The sequence below is a fragment of the Sapajus apella genome, unplaced genomic scaffold (assembly GCF_009761245.1).
Source record: "Sapajus apella isolate SASKATOON/1434 unplaced genomic scaffold, GSC_monkey_1.0 scaffold18, whole genome shotgun sequence".
NCBI classification, from domain to species: Eukaryota; Metazoa; Chordata; class Mammalia; order Primates; family Cebidae; genus Sapajus; species Sapajus apella.
Window position 1 is genome coordinate 23,204,748 of NW_022436958.1, and position 12,328 is coordinate 23,217,075.

Below are 12,328 nucleotides of genomic sequence, written 5' to 3' on the forward strand. Positions count from 1 at the left end.
CACTGCGCACTGCGTGTTGCTAACTTTTTTTTTTTTTTTTTTTTTTTGAGACAGAGTCTTACTCACTCTGTTACCCAGGCTGGAGTGCAATAGCATGGTCTCGGCTCACTGCAGCCTCCACCTCCCGGGTTCAAGCGATTTTCCTGCCTCAGCCTCCCAAGTAGCTGGGATTACAGGTGCTTGAACCTGCGAGGTGGAGGCTGCAGTAAGGTAAGATTGTGCCACTGCACTGCAGTCTGAGTGAGAGTGTGACTCTGTCTAAAACAAAAAAAAACCTCTCCATTCCCTCACTAAATTATCTTGGCATCGTTGGTGAAAATCAGTTAATTATATATGTGTTCGCCAGGCCTATTTTAAGATTTGATTCTGTTCCACTGTTCCATGGGCCTTTCATTTCATTAATAACAAATAGTTATGATTATAACTTGAAGTCTTAAAACCTTGATAGGTTCTCAAATTTTTATCATTTAAAAAATTGCACTGCCTATTACTGTTTGTTTTTGTGCATTTTCACATTGATCAACTTTTCATGTTCTCTCACAATGATCTACGGAAATTTTTACTGAAATTATATTGGTTTTATTAATCAATTTGATTAGAAACAACATGTCAACAATCTTGAGTGTTGTATTTCATGAACATGGTATATCTATTAAATTTGGTCACTTAAAAATTCATCAGTGTTTTATAGTTTTCTGGGTAGACATTGGAAATGTATTTTGTTATCTTTATTCCTAAGTATTATCTTTTGATAAAAATTTTTTTTAAATACCAATTGTTTGCTACTAGTATATAAAACATTCAACTCATTTTATCTTAACTTTATATTCCCTAACGTTGTTCATTCATTCATTTGTTCTAGTAGTTGCTTTTGCAGAGGGACATTTTTACTTTGCTCTTTAGGATCTTTAGACACATTACTGTTATTATTTTGCCCTAATGCAATGTCTAGAGCATTTGGTACAATGTTAAATATAAGTGATGAAAGAGGTCATTCTTTCCATGTTTCTAATCTTTGGGGTAATATATTCCACTTTCACTGTTATATATGATGTCAATTAGGGGTTTTCCAGTATATTCTCCTTTTCAGATTAAGAAGTTCCCTATTGTTCCTGGTTTACTTAGTTTATATCATGAATGCATGTTTAATTTTGTCAAACACTTTCTCTTTTTTCTCAATCATTTAGGTAAGTACATGTTTATTTTGTTTTTCTTTTCAAATAATCAGATATTGGTTTTGTCAGCTTTCTCTCATCTGTTTTTTGGGTGGTGGATTTCTGTTCTTATCTTTATTCCTTCTGCCTTCTACTTAGTTTAGGTTCCATTTGCTTTTCCTAGTTTAGCTTTTAAAAATTTTAGGTCATTAATTTTAAAGCTTTTTTTCTAATTTAAGAAATTGAAATGGCCCACACCTGTAATCCCAGCACTTTGGGAGGCCGATCACTTGAGGTCAGGAGTTTGAGACCAGCCTGGCCAACATGGCGAAACCCTGTCTCTATTAAAAATACAAAAATTAGCCAGGCGTGGTGGTGCATGCCTGTGATGCTGGCTACTCGGGAGGCTGAGGCAAGATAATTGTTTGAACCTGGGAGGCAGAGGTTGTAGTGAGCTGAGATCATGCCACATTACTCCAATCTGGGTGACAGAGCAAGAGAGTCTGTCTCAAAAAAACAAAGAAATTGAAGTTATGTTACCCTGTAAGCACTACTTTACATTCCTCAAATTATTCAAAATATTTGGAATTTTCCTATCTTATTGTTAGCAATTTTTAATTCTGTGTGGTAAGATAACAAATTGCATAATTTCATTCCTTTTAAGTTTGTTTTGTTTTATTGTCTATCACATGGTCTCTGTATGAGAATATACCATGTAAACATAAAAAAATGTATTTGGTAGTTATTTAGGTATAGTATTCCAAATGTATCTATTAGATCAAAGTAGTTCATAGTGTTGTGTAAATTTTCTATGTCTTTACAGATTTTTTTAGTTGTTCTATCAAGAACTAAGAAGGGAGTATTAAAATCTTCTACTATGATCTCAATTTTTGCTTCATGCATGTTTAAGTTGTTGTTACACAGGCATTTGTGATTATGTTTTCTTGAATTGTGCATTTAATCATTATGAAATATCACTCTTGGCCAGGCGTGGTGGCTCATTCCTGTAATCCCAGCACTTTGGGAGCCTGAGGCGGGTAGATCAGTTGAGGTCAGGAGTTCTAGACCAGCCTGGTCAACATGGTGAAATCTTGTCTCTACTAAAAATACAAAAAATTAGCCATGTGTGCTGGCATGTGCCTGTAATCCCAGCTACTGAGGAGGCTGAGGCAGGAGAATCACTTGAGCCCAGGAGGTGGAGGGTGCAGTGAGCAGAGATCAGGCCACTGCACTCCAGCCTGGAAGACAGAATGAGACACTGTTTCAAATTAAAAAAAGAAAGAAATATCACTCTTTCTCTCTGGTAATACTCTCAGTCTTAAAAGCAATTTCACCTGATATTAATATAGCTGTTTTTCTTTTTATGCTGTTTGCCTGGTATGGTTTTATCTATTCATTTACTTTTAACATGTTTGTAATTTTCAGCCTAGGGTATATCTCTTATAGGAAGTATAGTCTCTTCTTTGTTTTACATCTGCTCTAACAACCTGCCTTTAAATTTTAGTATTTGGATGTTTAATATTTAATGTGATCATTGTTATAACTGAATTTCATTTAATAATTTTATTACTTGGTTCTGTTATCTCTATTTGTTGTTGCAGTAGTTCCTGTTGTTCTTTCCTTTTTTTTTTTTTTTTTGAGATGGAGTCTTGCTCTGTCGTCCAGGCTGAAGTGCAGTGGTATAACCTGGACTCACTGCAACCTCTGCCTCCTGGGTTCAAGCGATTCTTCTGCCTCAGCCTCCTGAGTAGCTGGAATTACAGGCATGCACCACCATGCCTGGCTAGGTTTTGCATATTTACTAGAGATGGGGTTTCACCATGTTGGCCAGGCTGGTCTTGAACTCCTGACCTCAAGTGATCCCACTCGACTTGGCCTCCCAAAGTGCTGGAATATGAGCCACCATGCTCAGCCTCTTTCCTACTTTTTAGAAAGATAATTTAAATACTTTTTAGTACTGCATTTTAACAATTCTATTGGCTTATGAGATATAACTCTTTGTACTTTCTTTTTAGCGATTTCACTAATCTCTACAGATGTATCACAATATACATCTCTAACCTTTCAGAGTTCAAGCAGAACACTATTATCTCTTCTCTTCATGTAAAATATATATGCCTTGCAAGCATTTAGGTCCCTTTAATCACCTGTCCCCTTGCCACATAGCATATATTGTTACCGTTTTATGTGTTTTATAGTAATTATAAAAATTTTATTGTAAATAAAAGTAATGTAAATATGTATTATATCTGCATATATTGAAAACTCCAAAACTCCAATGTTATCATTTTGTTTTATATATTCAAAGGTAGTTTTAAAGAACTTAAGAGGATAAAAATAGTATTTTATTTTTATCCAGATATTTACCCTTTCTGATGTTCTTCATTTGTTCCTGAAGGTCCAAGTTTTCTGTTAATATCATTTCTTTTCCAATTGAAGAACTTCCATTATCATTTCTTGTAGTATAGGTCTGCCGGAGACAAATTTCTCTTAGTTTCCCATTTGCAACATTGTCTTAATTTTGCCATCATTTCTGAAGGATACTTCCACTGGACACAGAATTCTGGACTGACTTGATTTATTGTTTCAGGTTTTAAGATGATGTTATACTGTCTTCTGGCCTCTATGCTTCCTGATGAAAAATGTTGGCCTTCAAATTATTGTTCTTTTGTATGTAAAGCAAACTTTTCTCTATCTGCTTTCATAATTATTTTCTTTATCTTAGGTTTCAGATTATAAGTGTGTCTAGGCCTGCTTTCCCAAGAATAGTACTCGCAGTTCTAAACTGCACCTCAATATTCCTCATCCCTTGATTTTGTCATGTCAAATATATTGAACCTTTAAATCTGGCCCTCCCTTACTATCTACTCTCTTCACTCATAAGCTGTCGAGGTTGATGTTCAGAACTGCTGTCTTGCTGGTTAATGTTTTATAATTCAGTTGGGCCACTGGAGCTCCTTGCAATATTTTCGTTGTCTCAAAGAACCATTTCAAATTAAAAAAAATATGTATGCAAGGGTGATACACATTAAGACAGAAAATAATTGGTAGCTATATAGGATATAAATAACTAATTCCTTCTAGAAGGTACTACCTCAAATACTTTTAAAAGTGAACCTAGAGAGGCAATGTTTTTAAATTGAGTTTAAATATAAATGTCACAATTTTAAAAAGAAGAGAATATGTCAGATACAACAGTTATTTATTGGGATGTTTTCACCAATTAGACAAAAAAAAAAAAAAAATTGCCCAGTCCTGCTGAAGTTTTCAGAGGCGTGGTCAATGAATATGAACTCTTTCTGCTCAGGGATACCCAGTATACTAGTCAAGTTAGCAGAAAAAGTTTATGTATTCTTAGCAAATAATCTGATACGTTTAAATAATGAAGACCAAACACTAGAGATGCTTATGCTAATGGCCTTTCAGATTGGATAGCATGTTGTTTTCCCTTCTAATGGTCACTTCTCATGTATATATAATTTTTAATCATATCAACAAATTCCTTTATAACTAATCCTAACTGTACGTAATAATGTTCCACAACTCTTAGAATAGTTCTTTTGTGAGCTGCTCAAAAATACAACCATGTTGTCAAACTTAAGTGTGACTTGAAAATTCTTCACCTCATTTTCATCCCGGAAACCCTTTACTTCTTTTTTCTTTGTGTATATATTGTTATATTAGGCATTACTATTTGATTTTCCATATAAACATCATAAACTTTTGTATAAAGTTTATATTAGACATTACTATTTCATTTTCCATATAAACATTCTAAACTTTTGTATAAAAGAATAGTCTTCTAGTTGCAACAAAACAATAATTTTGCTTTAGAATATAAGACTGTTCACAATCAATTGAGACAATTAGGATTTATGGCACACATTTCAAAAATGTTGAAGAGGAAGTAGTGTAACAACCATGAATATACCTAAGGATTACATTGTAGCTGATTTATAGCAGTCGATCACATAAACACAGAAGTTGTAATGTTTTAATGTTTTAATTGTTAATTAAAAATAATTAAAACATTGTAATGTTTTAATTGTTAAATCCAAGGGATCTCACCCACATAAACAATGTTCAACAACTGCCAGTATTGTCTTTTTCTTTCCCATAAATCCCCCAAGTTGGAAAGATAAACAGAAGAAAATAAAACTATACAATTTTCATTAAAATAGAAAGTAAACAACAATACATCTTATACAGAATCCTGGGACCTTAGAATCCTCATGGAAATCCAGTTGCCAGTGATGCTAACCAGAGTGAAGGTTTTTCCAGGTATAAGCAGCATCTACTTTATTCTTTTGGAGAGAGGGAAGCGTTACGGCTTTCTGACTCCTCCTCCTGTTGCTTCAGAATTTGGGGAGTGCTTGCCAGCTAACCTGGTGTAGATATATAACATACACCTAGCATATTTCTGAGAGTTTACTGAGAGGCAAGTGAGTAATAAGCCAAGTCTCAAGCTTCCATGAACATCTGTCCAAAATTAGGACCAACACTTTCCTGAGGGTTGCCTCAAAACACCTGCAAAAACACTTGTATTTGAAGGGTTCTTCCACTGAACACAAACTAACGTCCATGGTCACAAATCTTTCTCTCCAGAGTCCACTCCTTGGGCCTTGGTGAGTGATCATTTGGCCAACAACCATGAGGTGTATACTTTTGTATTTTTTGGACCTGGGGACTGACTCACGTAGATGGGTATGACTTTACTGAGCACAATGTACTTGCTCCTTTTGAGCCTCATCATGGATGTCAGGCTTTTCACAGATTCAACTGGTTCCATTTATCGTAATCATGGTCTTCTTTTTTATGTTCAAATTGTCAACATTTGGTCAATAATAGCTCCTTGAATCTGGCATCTTTGTCAGTATTTACAGACATCTGAAAAGGTATTCTTGCTTTCTCACAACAAATAATATATTATAGACAAATATTATTTTCTTCTGCTACAAACACTTAAGCAGCTGTTCTCCAAATAATCCTGGATTGTGTTAGCAGGCAATATTATTTGGAAAAGGCCAAAAAGCAAGATACTTATACTCAGAGGGTCTCAGTTTCCTTTCTAACATAAGGCTTGTAAATGTAATAATATTTGAGCCCCTTAAGCTTAGAAGCTAGGCTTTAAAAAAAGATATTGCATTGAATGACATATAAGTTTTTCTACTAGTTAGCTTCCTTATCCAAAGTCTGGCTTGACTTAAAACATGCCACATAGGTTCACTGATCTTGTGAAACTAATCACAACTAATTGACAACGTTAGAAGTTATAATTTCATGTGTCAAGTTACTATCTGTTTTCAGTCAGGGAAATGTGTTGCCAGACTCTCCAGTAACTGAAGTAGAGGGGTCAGAAATATATATAAATCCTCTTCTACTCCAAAAATACACTTTCCCTCCCACCCAAAAATTATGCTTCTCAGGTCTGGTGGAATTCTCATTTATATGGGCAATACAGTTTGCTGATAAGAAAAACAGTTTGTCATTTTACTGTGCCTGTTGCAGATGTTTAGTCCATCACTGTGTCCCGTTGTGGTGTGGCCTCCATCCAAATGGTTTCCATCAGAATTGTCATTCCTAGTTCTTAGCCTCTGTCTCTTTAACACTTGATACCATATAAGTTAATTTATACTTGCAGAAAACAAAAATGTCTGCAGCTATGTTATGTGAAAAGGATTTTTACTTATTTACAAAAATGTAAGTATCCATTATACAAATTTCCAAGGACTCAGAATAGTAGGAAAAGTCATAATAATAAACCCACATATATTCCTATACAGTTTAAGATATTATGAACATATGGGCATTCTTATTTCTTCTATACCTGTGATGGTTAATACTGTCAAGTTGATTGGATTGAAGGATACAAAGTATTGATCCTGGATGTGTCTGTGAGGGTGTTGCCAAAGGACATTAACATTGGAGTCAGTGGGCTGAGAAAGGTAGACCCACCCTTAATCTAAGTGGGCACAATCTAATCAGCTGCCAGCATGGCTAGAATATAAGCAGGAAGAAAAATCTGCAAAGAGATACTGGCCTAGCCTCCCAACCTACATCTTTCTCCTGTGCTGGATGCTTCCTGCCCTCAAACATCTGACTCCAAGTTCTTCAGTTTTGGAACTCAGACTGTTTCTCCTTGCTCCTCAGCCTGCAGATGGCCTGTTGTGGGACTTTGTGATTGTGTAATAATACTTAATTAACTCCCATATATATACATATCTATATATATGTATTCCATTAGTTCTGTCCCTCTAGAGAACCCTGACTAATACAATACCTCTAGTCATTTCTCTTACAGGATTACTTAGAAGCAAACTACATCCATCCATCCTACCATTTCATGTGTAACTACCTCAGAATGTGTCTATAAAAGAATAAACTTAAAAAAAATTGCTATACTATTCTGACACCTAAAAATTAACGATCATTTTCTTTTTTTGTAACAGGGTCTTTCACATTCTGTCATCCAGGCTGGAGTGGAGTGGTGCAATTATGGCTCAGCTCACTACAGACGTGACCTCCCAAGCTCAAGCAATCCTCCCACCTCATCCTCCCAAATAGCTGGGACTACAGGCCTGTGTCATCACATCTGGCTAATTAAAAATTTTTTTTGTGGAGATGGGGTTTCCTAAGCTGCCTAAGCTGGTCTCAAGCTCCTGGACTCAAGGTATTCTCCTACCTCGGCTTTCAAATTGCTGGGACTACAGGCATGACCCACTGCACCTGGCCAGACATTTTCAATAATATTCAGTCAGTATTCAAATTTACTTAATTATCTCATCAAATTATTTTACAGCTTTCTTTTCGGGAATTACAAACAAAAAATGTATACGTATTGTATTTGGTTGCTATACTTTCAAGTCTTTCTTTTTGGAGAAGGGTAGTTTTATTTAATCAACATATATATATTGAAGTATAATCAACAGAAGTACGTAAACCATAAGCACATAGCTTTATAAAGCATTTCAAAGTGGACAAGTGTTCAAGAAATAGAACATAACAAACACATCAGAAACCCCTCTAATATACGCTTCTCAATCACTACTCCCTATCATTATTCACAAAAATAAGCACTATGAATTCTAACAATATTGACTAATTTAGAAGGTTTTTAAATTTTATGTAAATGAAATCATACAGTACATATTATTTTACATTGAGTATTGTTGATTCAACATTATGTTAGTGAGATATATCCCTGCTGTTGCATCTAGTAGCGATAGGATTTCATTCATTTTCTAAGACATGAAGTCCTACTATGTTGCCCAGTCTGGGCTCAAACTAGTAGAATAATGCTGCTATGATTCTTGTACATATCTTATTGGTGCACATATTCATGTGTATGGGGTATATCTAGAAATGGAAATGAAAGTGATACATACATACACACACACACACACACACACACGAATCAGTTTTAGCAGTCACAGTGTCCAAAATGCTGTCATCTATCAGCAGTGTATGATGGAGTTGTTCCACTTGAATTACAACCAAACTTAAAGTTCAATACGGGAAATTTTGTCTTTTTTTCCAAAAAAGAAATATGGGACTTTTATTTTCTAGTTGTCAGATCTGGGTATCAAAATATGCTGGTCTCATAAAATAAGTTGGCAAGTGTTCATTTATATTCTACTTTCTTAAAGACTTGGTGGAAGGTCATGCTATTTCTTAATGTTTTAAATAATTAGTCAGTGGAACCTGAAGTCTTTATGTGGAAAGGTTTTTAACTATTGTTAATAAATATAGACATAGACTACTTCTTTTATTTGTATGTTGAATTTTTCCAGGAACTTTTCCATTTCACATAAATTTCCTAACATATTAGCATAGTTCAAAATATCCTCCTAAAGTCTGTTGGATATGTAATGATATCCCCTTCTTCATTTTGGATAATGACAATTTGTGTCTTCTTGTCTTTTCCTGACAATTCTTGTTATCAGTTTTAATGATATTTCCAAAGAATGAACTTGTAGTTTTATCTTTTTTCTAATATATGTTTATTTTCTATTTCATTAATTCTACTTTAACCTTTATTATCTTTTATTTTCCTTAAATTTATCTTTCTGATATTTTTCTAACATATTAAAAAATCAATTTTTAAATCATTTGGGGTGCTTTCTTCTTTTACTATATGCATGTAAGGATCTAAATTTCATTTTGAGCATAGCTTTTAATGCATCCCATCAGTTTTGTCTTATTTTTAGCATTCATTTCAAAATTTTTTTCTTTTTTTCTTTTTTTTGAGATGCAGTCTCACTCTGTCACCCAGGCTGGAGTGCACTGGCACTATCTCGGTTCACTGCAACCTCCACCTCCTGGTTCAAACAATTCTCCCATCTCAGCTTCTTAAGTAGCTGGGATTATAGGCATGCACCACCACACCTTGCTAATTTTTGTATTTTAGGAGAGATGGGGTTTCACCATGTTGGCCAGGTTGATCTTGAACTCCTGACCTCAAGTGATCCACCCACCTTAGCCTCCCAAAGTGCTAGGATTACAGATGTGAGCCACTGTACCCCGCCTCAAAATATTTGTCTAATTTACACTGTAGTTATTCTTTGAGCCAAGGGTCATGGAGAACTATCTGGCTTAATTTCCAAATGTACAGATGTTACCTTTCGTTAGACCTTTGCTGCCCTATGTTCCATTTGGCTCTTGAGCTCTTTTCTGTATCTTCCATCCTCATTTCTCTCTGCACTTTGGTACAGATCCTCTGAACTACACAGATAAAATGGGCCAGATAAAATATAGAATGTTACGTAGTCTTCTGAACTTCACTATTTTACTTAACAAAATATCTTAGAAACCACTCCAGTAGTATATAGTGATATTCTTCATTCTTTTCTACAGGCTTGTGTTTCACAATTGTGTGGATGTACCATGTTTTAGTCAACCATTCCCTCTTGATAGATATTTGAATTGTTTCTAGTCTTTTCCTACTAGAAATAAGATTATAATAAATAACCTTGTATATAATTCATACTGCATTTTTTTAAATTAAATTTTGGGACATAGCAATGAAACTGCTGCTTGAAAGGGTAAATCTATATGACACACAGCAAAATAATGCCAAATCCCTTTCCATAGTATGATACCACTTTGTAATCCTATAAGTAGTGTATGACAATGCCTGATTCCTCACATCCTCACCAACAGTTGGAAATTCATGGGTTTGTGCCAATTTCATAAGTAAAAAATTATATATTAGTGCACTCTCACCTCTTCTCATGAGTAACCTGAGCATGTATTCTATTGTTTAAAAAAATTTTTTATGCAGGGTGCAGTGGCTCAGGCCTGTAATCCCAGTACTTTGGGAGGCCAAGGCAGGCAGATCACGAGGTCAGGAGATTGAGACCATCCTGGCTAACACAGTGAAACCCCATCTCTACTAAAAAAACAAAAAAATAAGCCAGGTGTGGTGGCATGTGCCTGTAATCCCAGCTACTCAGGAGGCTAAAGCAGGAGAATCGCTTGAACTCAGGAGGCAGACAGTGAGCCAAGATCCTGCCACTGCACTCCAGCCTGGACGACAGAGCAAAACTGTGTCTGAAAAAATAATTTTTTGTATTAGATGTCTGTTCATAGTACAGATTTTTTTCCATAGGTTAATGTACATTTTTTCCTTTATTTTCAGCAACTCTTAACATATTACAGATAATAACCCTGTGTCTGGGGCATACACTACAAATATTTTTCTAGTTTGTTGTCTGTCATTTTTACTTTGTTTATTGTGCATTTGTTATTTGAAACTTCATGTTTTTGCTCTTTTCTAATTGCTATTTGTCTTTAAAATTATTCATTTTTTCATACAATAATTATAAGATACAATAGAATAAAAAAGTGCATTTAAATAGCAATACAAAATAAAATATCTGGAATAAATTAAAAACAAACATGCAAAGCCTTTACGGGGAAAACATTAAAACACTCCAAATAATAATAAAAGTAGATTTGAATGAACATAAATACATCCTTTGTTCATCAATAGAATGATTCATTATTACAAATTTATTAACTATACTGAAATTTATAAAATTAGTGTGGTCTGCAACTGGACAAGTTGATACTAATATCCATATGACAGGTAAGTATGAAAGCATAGCAGAAAAACCCTAATAAAGAAAAGGAAAGCTTAGATCTTCTAGTTATTTAAATATATTAGAAATCTACTATAATTAAACTAGTATAGTATCAACACATGAATAGACAGAAGACCAGTGAGGAAGAATAAAGATTCTAAAAACTGACAAGTATAGATTTAGAAATTTAGTATGCAATAAAGAGTTATCTCAGAAGACTAGAGGAAAAATGTACTTTTTAATAAATAATGTTGAGATAACTAGATAGCTATTTGGAAAATGATACATGTGGATTCATTTTGCACACCATACATATGCATACACCCCAAGTAGACCTAAGTTCTAAATGTAAAGTATAAAATGATACAGAGTGAAATAAAACATATATTTCCTTATATCTTAGGTATTGAGAAAGACTTTATATATATGACTCAAACTCCAGATTCATTAAAAGAAAATATTGACAAATCTGTTACGTAAAAATGAAAAACTTCTGTATGGCAAAAAGGATCATTAAGTAAAGTCCAAAGACAAATGGTAAGCAGGGAGGAAATACTTGCAACATAAACTACAGGTAAAAGGCTAACATTCCTAATATATAAAAAACTCTTAGACAACCAATTGAGAAGTCTAATCCCAATAGAAAAATAGGCAAAAAAAAAATTAAGCAGATGATCCAGAAACTTAATATGAAATGGCTCTAAAACATATGTAAATACATTCAGGTTCACTTTCATGAGACAAATGCAAGTTAAAACTACACTAAGATGCCATTTCTCACTTTTAGACCAGTAACGACTCTAAAGTTTGACAATTACTCTGTTGGTGAGGCTGTGAGGAAACAGGAACATTGCTGGCGGGATATAAAATGCTATAACCTCTAAAGGGAAAAATTTGGCAACATCAAACAAAACTACAAAGGTGTTTATCCTTTGATTTAACAATCCCATTTCTGGAATTTTCCCTGAATATACAGCTCTAAATGTATAAAAAGATCTATGTACAAGGTGATGAATTGCAGCATTATTTGAAATTGCAAAACACAGGAAAAACACATAAATGGTCTTACATTAGAAGGTTGAACTATGGATA

The 12,328-nt window shown here is 34.3% G+C and overlaps 1 protein-coding gene across 20 annotated transcripts in view; it reads right to left on the minus strand.

Annotated features, from left to right (window-relative positions):
• Positions 1–12,328, minus strand: part of BAZ2B (bromodomain adjacent to zinc finger domain 2B) — a 432,513-nt gene that overhangs the window by 375,032 nt on the left and 45,153 nt on the right. For all 20 annotated transcript variants that reach the window (XR_004271241.1, XR_004271240.1, XM_032286284.1 and 17 more), the window contains exon 3: positions 3,522–3,624. The gene's annotated coding sequence lies outside the window, so the exon portion shown is untranslated. The remainder of the gene's footprint in view (positions 1–3,521; positions 3,625–12,328) is intronic.